The 12,483-nt window shown below is 37.8% G+C and overlaps 1 protein-coding gene across 2 annotated transcripts in view; it reads right to left on the reverse strand.

The window, feature by feature from the left end:
- The window catches only part of adgre5b.1 (adhesion G protein-coupled receptor E5b, duplicate 1), a 39,979-nt gene that overhangs the window by 26,860 nt on the left and 636 nt on the right, over positions 1 to 12,483 (reverse strand). The window lies entirely within an intron of this gene.

Consider the following 12,483-nt stretch of genomic DNA (forward strand, 5'->3'; position numbering starts at 1 on the left):
CAGAGATCGATTTTATTAATGGAATTGGTGCGGTAGGGGGCCCAACCTCATTCTTTCATAGGGCCCAAAATTTCTAACGGCACCCCTGGCTTAACCTCCTGAGACCCAGAAAAAAAGTATTTTGATTTAGTTTTTTTTTCTTCATGTCATCACATTGTTTAGAGCATAAGAAAAAATGGTTAAAAAAAAAACATTTTTGAAAAATTATATTTTATTCATATGTTATGCTATGTACTCTGTAGTGGACACCAGAACTCAGTTGTTTAAAAAAATAAAATGACATGAAATTATATGTATAGGCAAAAACAATGGGATTTTTCTTTCAATTACCAAAACATTTTTAGGTTTCAGGATTTTTTTTAAGCAAAATTTGTATAAAGATGATTCTCAACTACGTTATGAAAGATATAACGAAATGAATTCGATATACGCCATTTTACTTTATGCAATATGTGGGTAGAATGGCCATAAAGTAATATTCCTATTCAATGCAATGTATCCATACACTGTATCTAATGTGCACATTAATGTGTTCTTGGAGTAACATTTAATGAAAAAAGAAGTGTGATGATTGGAGTAATAATTAGCAGCATTTTAATAATAATATCTAATATTTCATAGGAATATTGATGTATAGTTTATTTCCATATTCACTTGTTGTGTCTCCCAAAAAACATGATTTGATGTCCTCTACAGTGGACATGAATGAAATTAATGTCCTGTTCAGTAACAGAAAGTCATTTTTTTATTTGAAACCCCGCAACGGTTTCCTGAGATGTTGCTTTATGAAATACAAATTGAAAAGTAGTCCGATTTAAATTATAATTATAATATATAATCATATTTTCATAAGAGTGCTACATTTGATGACTAAATTAAAGTCAGACATTTTTAAAGACCAAGGAGAAGTTGTTTTCATAGTGAAACCACAAAACATTTGGTATCTCTGAAAAGCCCTGAATGTGCTCTTTACAGGACACCCAGGTGTGACATGTGACATGTATGATGTCAGAGAAATTCACTCAAATATAAAATATAAAAAACCATACCTTAAACAAAAGCGCTGCTTTGCACTTTAGTTGCAATTCTGTAACACACTTACTACTTTGTGCAATACACTTGCTCCTAGACACTGCACACTATTTCAATTCATACATAAGACACTTAGTTGAAAAAACACATCTATTCAAAGTACAACACACATTGGTTAATTGAAAAGACATAGACAGACACCTCCTCACCCTGATCACAACTCTCAAACAACAGAGATTCAGCACAGCCAGAATCCTCCTCTCCCATCAGACACTTCCCTCACCTCACAACCAGCCTCACACTCAGACGACCCCTCCACACCGACAGAAGGAACACTACGACCGGAAGTCGCTATTTTAATTGATTCAAACGGGAAATTTATAGATGAAAATAAGCTTTTTCCCAAACACAGAGTGGCCAAACTCTGGTGTCCGAAACACTCAGAGCGCACTCAAATGGCTAAGTGTTGACAAACTGGGATCCCCAAGCCATGTAATAATCCATACCGGCACAAATGATCTGAGAGCCCAACAGGAGAGGGTGGCTACATCACTACAAACAGTGATTGAAAAGGCCTCAACCACCTTCCCAAATGCTAAAATTACCATCTCCACAGTGCTGCCCCGAAAAGACTTCCATCCTGACACCATCCAGCGGGTGAATGCCCACCTCTCCCGCTCCTGTGCACTTAAACCCAATGTGCACCTGGCACACCACCCCACCCTGAACCCCTCATGCCTCTACGACCATGTCCATCTGTACAAGACAGCTGTTCCTGTCTTCGCCAGGACCCTAAAAGATGTGGCCCTGAGTCGGAACCACAACAGCACCCCCAGGGGGAACAGAGTCCAACAACCTCCACCCAGACCTGTAAGAAAGCACAGTGTACCCCCAGAGAGAACATCCAGAAGACTTCCATCAAGACAACAGCATTCTCACATGCTGAGACCATCCCAACCAGCACTTGAGCATCTTCTTCCAGCCTTTACACCCTCAAATTCAGTGCATCAGGCCAGGCCAAAGCCACTCCTGCCGACCCCCTGCCCTCCTCATACCCCGCAGGCCCTGGGCAGACACAGCTACGCTCAGATAGTGACCAGAACATCCACAACAGCACCAGTGCAAGCCACATCAACAGAGCTAAGAGACATCCGCCAGATGCTCAACCTCATCTGCTCACACCTACTGTCATAGGTTAAAACTTAACACCAAAATTATGACCCCATGGATAACAAAGCCTTTATCATTTCATGTTGGAACATTCAAGGCCTGAGATCATCTACCTTTGGCCTCAAAAGCAGAAACCCAGATTTCAACTCAGAAATCAAAAACTCAGACATAATCATCCTGCAGGAGACATGGAGCAGAGGAGACGGACCCACCGGCTGCCCCAAAGACTACAGAGAACTCATCATCCCATCCATTAAACTGCCTGGAGTGACACAAGGAAGAGACTCAGGAGGCATGCTTATCTGGTACAGATCAAATCTTGCCCATGCCATCAAAGTAGCTAAAATAGGACAATTCTACACATGGTTAGAAATTAATAAGACAGTCACCGCAACAGAGAAAAACATCCTCCTGTGTGCCACTTATATCCCTCCAGCAGAGTCTCCATATTTTAATGAAGACAGTTTCTCCATTCTTGAAGTAGACATTAATTACTTCCAGTCACAGGGAAGCGTGCTGCTCTGTGGAGACCTGAATGCCAGAACAGGTGAAGAACTGGACACACTGAACTCTCAGGGGGATAAACACCTGCCTGGAGGAGACGTCATCCCCACACCTATACAAGACAAGAGACACAACTATGATAAAACAACAAACAAAAGCGGAACACATCTTCTTCATCTGTGTCGCACACTAGGTCTGTTCCTAGTCAACGGCAGGCTTCGAGGAGACTCCTACGGTAGATACACCTACAGCTCATCTTTCGGGAGCAGTAGAGTCGACTATTTTCTGACAGACCTTAACCCAAACTCCCTCAGAGCGTTCACAGTCAGCCCACTAAACCCCCTGTCAGACCACAGTAAAATAACCCTCTACTTAAACAGAGCAATGCCCAACCCAGAAGCATCTAAACAAACCCAGCTCCACTCACTTAGAAACATGTACAGATGGTAACAAAACAGTAAAGATGCATATCTAAGCACAATTAGTCAACCGAAAATTCAAGCCCTATTAGATCAATTCCTTGCCACTCCTTTCCCGCACAATAGTGAAGGTACAAACCTAGCAGTAGACAAGCTGAACAGAATATTTGAGGTATCAGCAACATTATCCAACTTAAAAACCAAAAAAAGAAAACCAAAAAGACCACATGCCACTGAGAAATGGTTTGACAATGACTGCAAAAAACTTAGGAAAGAATTAAGAACCCTATCCAACCAGAAACACAGAGATGCATATATGATATCTCTATCATGAAAAACTTAAACAATATAGGAATATTTTAAGAAAGAAAAAAGAACAAAACACAAAAAGTCAACTCAGGGAAATTGAAGAATCCTTAGAATCCGACCAGTTCTGGAAACATTGGAACACACTAAACAAACCCTACCATCAAGAACCAGCTATCCAGAATGGAGATGTTTGGATTAACCACTTCTCCAACCTCTTTAATAATGTAAACAAAAATCAGGAACAAAATGCCACTTATGACAAACTAAGGGTTTTAGAATCAACCATCAAAGACTACCAGAACCCCTTAGACTCCCCAATGATACTAACCGAACTATTAGACAAAATCCAAACCCTGAAATTGCAAAAAGCCTGTGGTGTCGATGGCATCCTAAATGAAATGATTAAATACACAGACCACAGATTCAAATTAGCCATTCTCAAGCTCTTCAATATCATCCTGAGTTTAAGTATATTCCCCAACATTTGGAACAAAGGACTTATTACCCCAATCCATAAAAACGGAGACAAATTTGACCCTAATAACTACCGTGGCAGCAACCTAGGTAAACTCTTCTGCAACATCCTAAACAGCAGACTAGCCCATTTTCCCAGAGACAGAAATCTCCTGAGCAAGTGTCAAATTGGCTTCCAACCAAACTATCGCACATCAGACCATATATACACTCTCCATACCTTAGTCAATAAGCAAATTAACGAAAACAAAAGTAAAATTTTCTCATGCTTTGTTGACTTCAAAAAAGCTTTTGACTCCATTTGGCATGAAGGTCTTTTTCTTCAATTAATCAAGTGCGGCATTGGAGGTAAAACATATGACATCATCAAATCAATGTACACAAACAACAAATTTGCAGTTAAAATTGGTAACAAACACACAAAATTCCTCCCTCAGAGCTGTGGCGTAAGACAGGCCTGCAGCTTAAGTCGCACGCTGTTCAATATCTACCTAAATGAGCTAGTGAGGGCTCTGAATCAGTCTGCAGGACCTGGCCTTACTCTACTAGACACTGAAGTCAGATGCCTTCTGTTTGCTGATGTTCTGGTGCTGCTGTCTCCCACTAAAGAGGGTCTACAGCAGCATCTAGACCTTCTGCACAGCTTCTGTCAGTCATGGTGCCTGTCAGTTAACCCCAAAAAGACAAAAATAATGATTTTCCAAAAAAGACCCAGCCGCCAAGACCAACATCATAGTATTAAATTGAACAACATGCAACATACGCAGGACTACACTTACCTTGGCATAAATATTAGCAACACAGGAAATTTAAAAAAAGCTGTTAACGACTTGAGAGACAAGGCACGGAGAGCCTTTTATGCTATTAAGAGAAATATCCAAATTGACATCCCAATCAGAATCTGGCTAAAAATAATGAAAACAGTAATAGAGCCCATCGCGCTGTACGGGTGTGAAGTCTGGGGTCCACTCACAGACCAAGAGTTCACTGAATGGGACAAACAACCAATAGAGACTCTGCAGACCGAGCTGTGCAAAATCTTGCTACGAGTTCAGCGCAAAACCCCAAATAATGCCTGTAGAGCAGAATTAGGATCATACCCCCTTGTAATAACGATTCAAAAAAGAGCCATTAAATTCCATGCCCACTTAAGAAATAGTGATGAACAGACCCTCCATCACAAAGCCCTGGCCTACCAAGAGCTGAAGCCAGAGAAGAACACCCTCGGCCGATTGGTCTTAGAGCTGACGTCACAAACTGACAATAAAAACATACCCAGACCAAACCAAAAAATTAAAACACAAAAAGAAAAATACCTCAAACATTGGACAGACACAACAGCAAAACAGAGTAAACTGGAATGCTATTTGGCCCTAAACAGAAAATATTAATTGGCAGGATACCTGAGTAAAGTGAGCGACCCTAAAGTGAGGAAAGTCCTGAGCATGTACAGACTCAGTGAACACACACTGAGCATAGAGACAGGCAGACACAGACAGACCTGGCTCCCGAGGGAAGAGCGACTGTGTCCTCACTGCACAGAGAACCAAGTGGAAACAGAGCTACACTTTTTGACATCCTGCCCCAATTATACAAACATTAGGGACACTTTTTATCCCCTTTTCACAACCCACCAGAAAGACTTCCATCAGCAATCTAATATGGACAAACTCCCACTCCTGCTAGGAGAAAGCCCAGCGAGCTCAAACCTGCACAGCAAAATCCCCAGTGTTAAATTAACACTCCTGGTGTCCATATAGGTCCAACTACAGGGTGTTAAAAATGAACACTGAAGCAGTGTTGAAGTTAATGAGATAATTCGGTGATTAATTAAGTGATGATTGGCCATTAGTGGTGACACCTAATGTTAATAAGCAGAATCATTGAAGGAAAGAGAAACAACAAGAATGGAAAAAAAGAGAAACACAAGAACTACTGACTTCGAACCTTTACACATGATTGCACTTATTATTACCAGTGTGACTTTATTTCTGTCATACATCTACAAAAGTTATTGAGAATCAACAGAAGTTTAGATGGCAATGTTTTATGGAATTTTTCATTTCAAGCCACCATTATGGTGGTCAGTGTTTGTTTTAGTTGGGCTCTTGAACCTTTTCATTTTTTATTGTTAGTTTTTCTCTGGCTGCTCCAACATTGTGTTTATAAAGACCATTTGTTATTGCACGAGAAAACCTGCTAACAATATGTTGTGATGATGACATTATCATCATGTAGTGACCTGATTCACTGATGTCATACAGAGTCTAAATCTTTGACTATATGATTAATGTTTTAGTATTGGTGATTGTAGCCCTGAGATTCTACAGTTTGAGATCCAACAGCTATATGAACAATTTTGAAAAATCTTTGTGCACTGGGGCTCTTGCGTTTAGACACACAAACATCAAGAATCAGCATATGAATCACGACAATGGTGACAATAAACAAACTAGTGACACACAGATCAACTCTGAACATCACAAAACAAGCTATTAAAGTCATAACAAAAAAATAGCACAAAAAAAACATGCAAACAGGAAAAACATTGAAAATTACAGGACAATTCAGCTGTATAATTTATTCATATTGCAATGCATGACGGGAGCCATGGATGCATTTTGATTGGTGGCTCCCATCATGCACTGCAATATGAATATTTCGTGTGATTGTCACCATTGTTGAGATTCACATGTAGATTCTTGATATCTGTGTGAGATTTAAAACCTTCAGATTAATAAAGCACTGTTGGAATTAACTAAGGTAATGAATAGAATATTTGTATAATCAGTTTATAATGCTGGTTGAGTGAATCAGGACACTACAGGAGTGTAATTTCATAATTTAAACTTAACCATCACGACCTGGGCTGTGTTTCCCAAAAGCATTTTAAGTCTAACTTGATCATAGAACAATAGCAACAACAGGTCTGTACGATCAAATTAGGCTTAAGATGCTTTCAAGAAACAGCCCATGTCATGGTTTCTCTTGTAACACATGTGCTTTATAAACACAGAGTTGGAGCAGCCAGAGAAAAACTAATGTTAAAAAGCAAAGAGTCCAGAGCCCAACTAAAGCAAACACTGATCGCCATAATGGTGACATGAAACGAAACATTCCATAAAGCATTACCATCTAAACTTCTGTTCAATATAAATAAGAATGTGTGTAGATGTATGACAGAAATTTATGGTAATAATAAGTACAATAATGTGTAATGGCTCGAAGTCAGTATTTCTTGTGTTTCTCTTTTTTTCTGTTCTTGTTGTTTCTCTTTCCTTCAATGATTCTTCTTATTAACATTAGGTGTCACCACTAATGGCCAATCATCACTTAATTAATCACTTAATTATCTCATTAACTTCAACACTGCTTCAGTGTTCATTTTTAACACCCTGTAGTTGGACCTACATGTACACCGAGAGTGTACATATGTACACTGGGGATTTTGCTGTGTGGCGGCCAGGTACCCGAGGTCCTGTCACGAAGAAAGAGCCTCTGGCAGGACAGAGCTACCAACGATACACCTAGAGACACTGATATAACTATTAGAAGATTATTATTATTATTATTTTATTGCAATGTTTATTTACATGTAAAAAAACAACAAAAAACTACTTTATTTTTATTTATTTTTATTTTTATAATTATTTATTTTTATTTTATTGTGTAGTGTTATGAATGCTTTGGCAATGTAAAGATTTCTTTCACCATGCCAATAAAGCTATTTGAATCTGAATCTGAATCTGAGAGAGAGAAAGAGAGAGAGAGAGAGAGAGAGAGAGATAGAGAGAGAGAGAGAGAGAGAGAGAGAGAGGAGAGAGAGACTTTTTTGACTTTTTAAAGCAATTTATTCCATCATTAAAAAACTTTAACATCTAAAAAACATAATTTTTTATCAAAACATTACCATTTAAAAAAAAGATCTTCACCTTCTATAAAAATTAAACTTTTGTTTACACACCATTTCTTCTCAAACATTAGGAGATTACAATTAATTTTATTAAATTCATATTCTAATCTTATCCTGGATTCAACCAAGGCCTTGAATAAATTAACCATATTAACTTTTTGTCCTTCCATTTCAATTCTATACGCTTTCCAAATGGCTAATTTTGCTTGGCCAACCAAAAAATTAGAATACTTACAACCAAAAATAAACACCGTTTTTGAAAAAATTATCCCTAAACTGCTCAGAATTCTATCCAAAACATTAAAAAGTGGAGATAATTTACAACAGTCACAGAAAACATGAAAAACTGTGTCAAGTTCATTACACAAAGTACAGAAAGAAGAATCTGAATATTCACATTTAAACAAAAAAACTTTTGTTGGTAATGCACAATGCAAAATCCGCCACTGTAAATCACCAGACCTTTTTGGTAGGGGGTTTTTATACAGTAACCGCCATGAAGGTGATTTATTCTCTGTCAATGAGAGATGAGATCTCCATTTTGTATCTCTCCTCTCTCTTAATTGTCCAGCAAAGAAAGACTTTACACAAACATTATATAAATTTTGCTTGTTCACAACAGAAAAAGGAAGGCTTTGTAAACCTTTAAAAGAGAGCAACAAGTTCACATTATCGTCATTATCATTCTCATGTTGGTCTACCTGTGGTGTTATATACACTTCAGGAAAAAGAACTTCTGAATAATTATTACCAGACATAAAATTGGTTATATATTCCCACAAAGACGTAGGAAAAGATGTTTTCAAATTCTTCAATATATTCCCAACAATTCTCTCTGATCTACCTCCAATCTTTGTAGTTAAATGTTGTACTGAAACCCACTCTCTATCAGTCAAATCAATCAAATCTCCGACTTTAGTTACACCAGCTAAACCAAAGCTAGAAAAATCAATGTTAGGCATAAAAGTATGGGAAAACCAGGGATTGTGAAAAAGTGGTTCATTAAAGCCGAAATGTCCTTTTCGCTCCAACTTAAAATAACTCCAAACTTCAAACACAGATCCATAAAACTTGATCTTAAACATGTCCTTTACAATATTTACTGAGCTCAGAAATATTTGTTTATCAAAACCGATGTTGTTTTTCTCTCGTAGAATGGCAAGACCAAAACTGATCCATGGTATAGAGTCAGAAGAATAAAGCAGTTTTTGGGCAGTCTGTAACCTCATGGCTTTCACCTTAGAGGCTAGATGAATTAGTCCTTGACCGCCCTCAATAACTGGAAGACACAGAACTCCTGGAGGGAGCCAATAATGGCCTCCCCAAAAAAAGTCAACAAAGGCTTTTTGAAGTTGCAATAAAAGCTCTTTCGGAGGGTCCAACACTGTTAGACGATGCCACAGCATTGAGGCGGCTAGATTGTTCACTACTAACACTCTGCCTCTGTAAGAAAGCTGGGCTTGAATCCATTTCCATCTCTGGAGCTTGCCTGTCACTTTTTCTAGAAGTCCTTCCCAATTCTTTTCCATAAACTGTTCAGTCCCAAAGAACAGTCCAAGTATCTTTACTCCTTCTTTATTCCAAAGGCACTGATGTGGAAGTTGCGGTAGATTCTGATTCAACCAATGACCTAATAATAAAGTGTCTGTTTTTTCCCAATTGACACGTGCCGAAGAAGCACTCTCACAGGTGTTGAGGCATGAGATTAGATGTTTAACATCATCTTCAGATCTAATGATCACTGTGATGTCGTCGGCATAAGCTGTTAGTTTAACTGATGGAGTATTCGAGAGGTAAGATGATGGAACCGTCAATCCTTGCAGCTTCTCCCTCAACATTCTCAACATTGGTTCAATGGAAATTGTGTACAAGAGGCCAGATAAACTACAACCTTGTCTCACTCCTCTATGGACAGAAAAAGGTCTTGTCAGAATTCCATTAATTTTCAACATGCTATAAACATCTTCATACAGAAGTCTAATCCATGAAGTAAACTGCTTTCCAAAGCCAAAGCCTTCAAGTATTTTGAACAGATATTCATGATCAACTTTATCGAAGGCTTTCTCCTGGTCCAAACAAACAAGACCAAGATCAAACTTATGCAGTTCGGTTAAATACAACATGTCCCGCACAAGAAAAAGATTGTCAAATATAGACCGCTTTGGTACACAATAGGACTGATCTTCGTGAATAATGGATGCTAAAAATTCCTTGAGACGATTTGTCAGAGCTTTAGATAATATTTTATAATCAGTTCCCAAAAGAGAAACTGGTCGCCAGTTCTTTAATAGGCCAAGATCTCCTTTCTTGGGTAAAAGAGTGATTACAGCTCTTCTGCAACTCAGGGGTAAGATTTTTGATTCAAAACTTTCACAAAATACCGCATACAGATCCTGTCCGATGAGGGACCAGAAGGCTTTGTAGAAATCAGAAGTCAAACCATCTAACCCTGGAGATTTCCCTGAGGATTGCTGCTGAACAGCCTCAGTTAGCTCGTGAAATGACAAGGCTTTGTCTAATTCAGCTTTATCTTCTTTTGTAAGATGTGGAAGTCCATCTAAAAGCTGATTTGTTGCTTCAAGGTCACAAGGTTGTGCTGTATATAAATCTTCATAAAAAAGTAAAGTTTGTGAAATTATTTCTTTCTTTTCCATTATTTCTTTTCCATTTGGCAATTTAAGATAATTTATATTTTTCTTTTCTCTAATATTCCTCTCCAGTGAAAAAAAGAAAGTTGTTGAAGAATCCATGCTGTTTAGCTGAAGATATTTTCCCCGTATCGATGCACAGCGACTTCTTTCTTCATACAAATTCTTTAAAATCAAATTGTACTCTTTAAGCATTTTTGCAGTTTCTGTCTCTTCACCATCACTGATGGAACTGCTTAACTGGAGAATTTGCTCTTCCAAGAACAAGACCTTTTCTTTCAGTTCCATTGTACGGCTCCTTGTATATTGCTGACAAAAAAGCTGGATCTGTACTTTTCCAGTATCCCACCACTGGGCTAAATTTTTATACTGTAACTTTCTCTCTCTCCACTCTCTCCAAAACAAAGTAAAATATTGTACAAAAGACTTATCTTGCAATAATCTATTGTTAAAATGCCAAATGTGATGGTGGGAAGTGCTCTGTTTTATGGTCATAGTTACCGCAATATAATGATGATCAGAAAATGATGTTGGCAAAATTTTACTATTAAAAAACCTTCCTCTATTATTCTTTTGAACGTAAAATCTATCAAGTCTTGCACCAGAGACTGTGTCAGCATTAATTTTCAACCATGTATATTGTCTATCTCTAGGGAAGGCTTCTCTCCAAACGTCTACAAGATTGTGAAAACGAATAACAGTTTTGAGAGTTTCAGACGAATTGAGATTAGGTTCAACATGATTCCGATCCATAGTATAATCAAGAGTACAATTAAAATCACCAGCTAAAATTATTATTCTATTATTTGGAACTTTTGAAATAACATTTTTTAATTTTTTGAAAAAAGAAACTCTTTCTACACCATCATTAGGAGCATAAATGTTAATAAGAGAAAAAAATAACTCATATAACTTAAATTCTATAATTTGCATTCTGCCAGGTATAACTTCTTCAGCTCTGCTATCTTGTACTTGCACATCTGAAGAAATAAGAACTGCTACACCGGCACTAACATTTGAACCATGGCTAACGAAAGTTTGACCTTTCCACTCACTTAGCCATTGCACCTGATTATTCAAATCTGTGTGTGTTTCTTGCAGAAAAACTATACCAGATTTTTTCCAATTAAAAAAATCAAACAAAGCACACCTTTTTTCAGCACCACGACACCCTTTAACATTCAAAGATCCAAAGTTTAAGGATGCCATGATGCTGACTATTAATAAAGAGACAAAAACCGTCCAAACACAGGCTATAAATTCTCTTCTCTCCATTTAAAAAAAAGAAAAGAATATTCAAACCTTCTTTACATTACGTTTTACCGTGTTTTTTACCTTTGTTATTATTTTCTTAAGGCGATAACGCTTCTGTCTACTTAGTTCCTCAAAGGTTGCTTTGTTCATTGCCATTTTACATGACACCAAAAATCGCCTCAAATCAGGGAAAAACGTCTCTATTTGTGGTTTGCGAGCTCCCTTAGTACTATCTAGAAAGTCATTGATTTGCTTTACTGTGTACAATCTAGAGCCAAGCGACTCCGATCTTTCAGCATCATTTACATCAGAAAGACTATCTGTACTCTCAAGATCCTGATCTGAATCATTTTCAGAAATAGCATATCCAGAACTCACATTGGACATCTGGGTATAGCTTTCTTCCTCAGCTTCCTCTCTTTCACCTTCTGTTTTATCATCTTCTATAACTGTTTGCTCTTTTTCTGATTGTTTGTCCTCTTCATTTATAATCAGTGTGGATTTTTCTACACTTGCTAGATTTACAATCTCCTCACCCGTATCATGATTTTCTACGTCTCTTATTAAGCCTACATCAGTGTTTTCTTTAGGTGCTGTTTCAACAGCAGAAACAAGAACATTATCTTGTCCAACGTGTTGCTCAATTATTTGCGGATTGGATGATTTATCTGTTTGTTTATTTGGACATGTTTGCCTAACATGCCCGTGTTCTCCGCACGCAAAACACCGCATGTGATCTGAGCTAATAAAGATTGTATAA

The sequence above is a fragment of the Siphateles boraxobius genome, unplaced genomic scaffold (genome assembly GCF_051911475.1).
Source record: "Siphateles boraxobius isolate OS27281-9 unplaced genomic scaffold, OSU_SipBor_1 111, whole genome shotgun sequence".
In the NCBI taxonomy this organism is placed as follows: domain Eukaryota; kingdom Metazoa; phylum Chordata; class Actinopteri; order Cypriniformes; family Leuciscidae; genus Siphateles; species Siphateles boraxobius.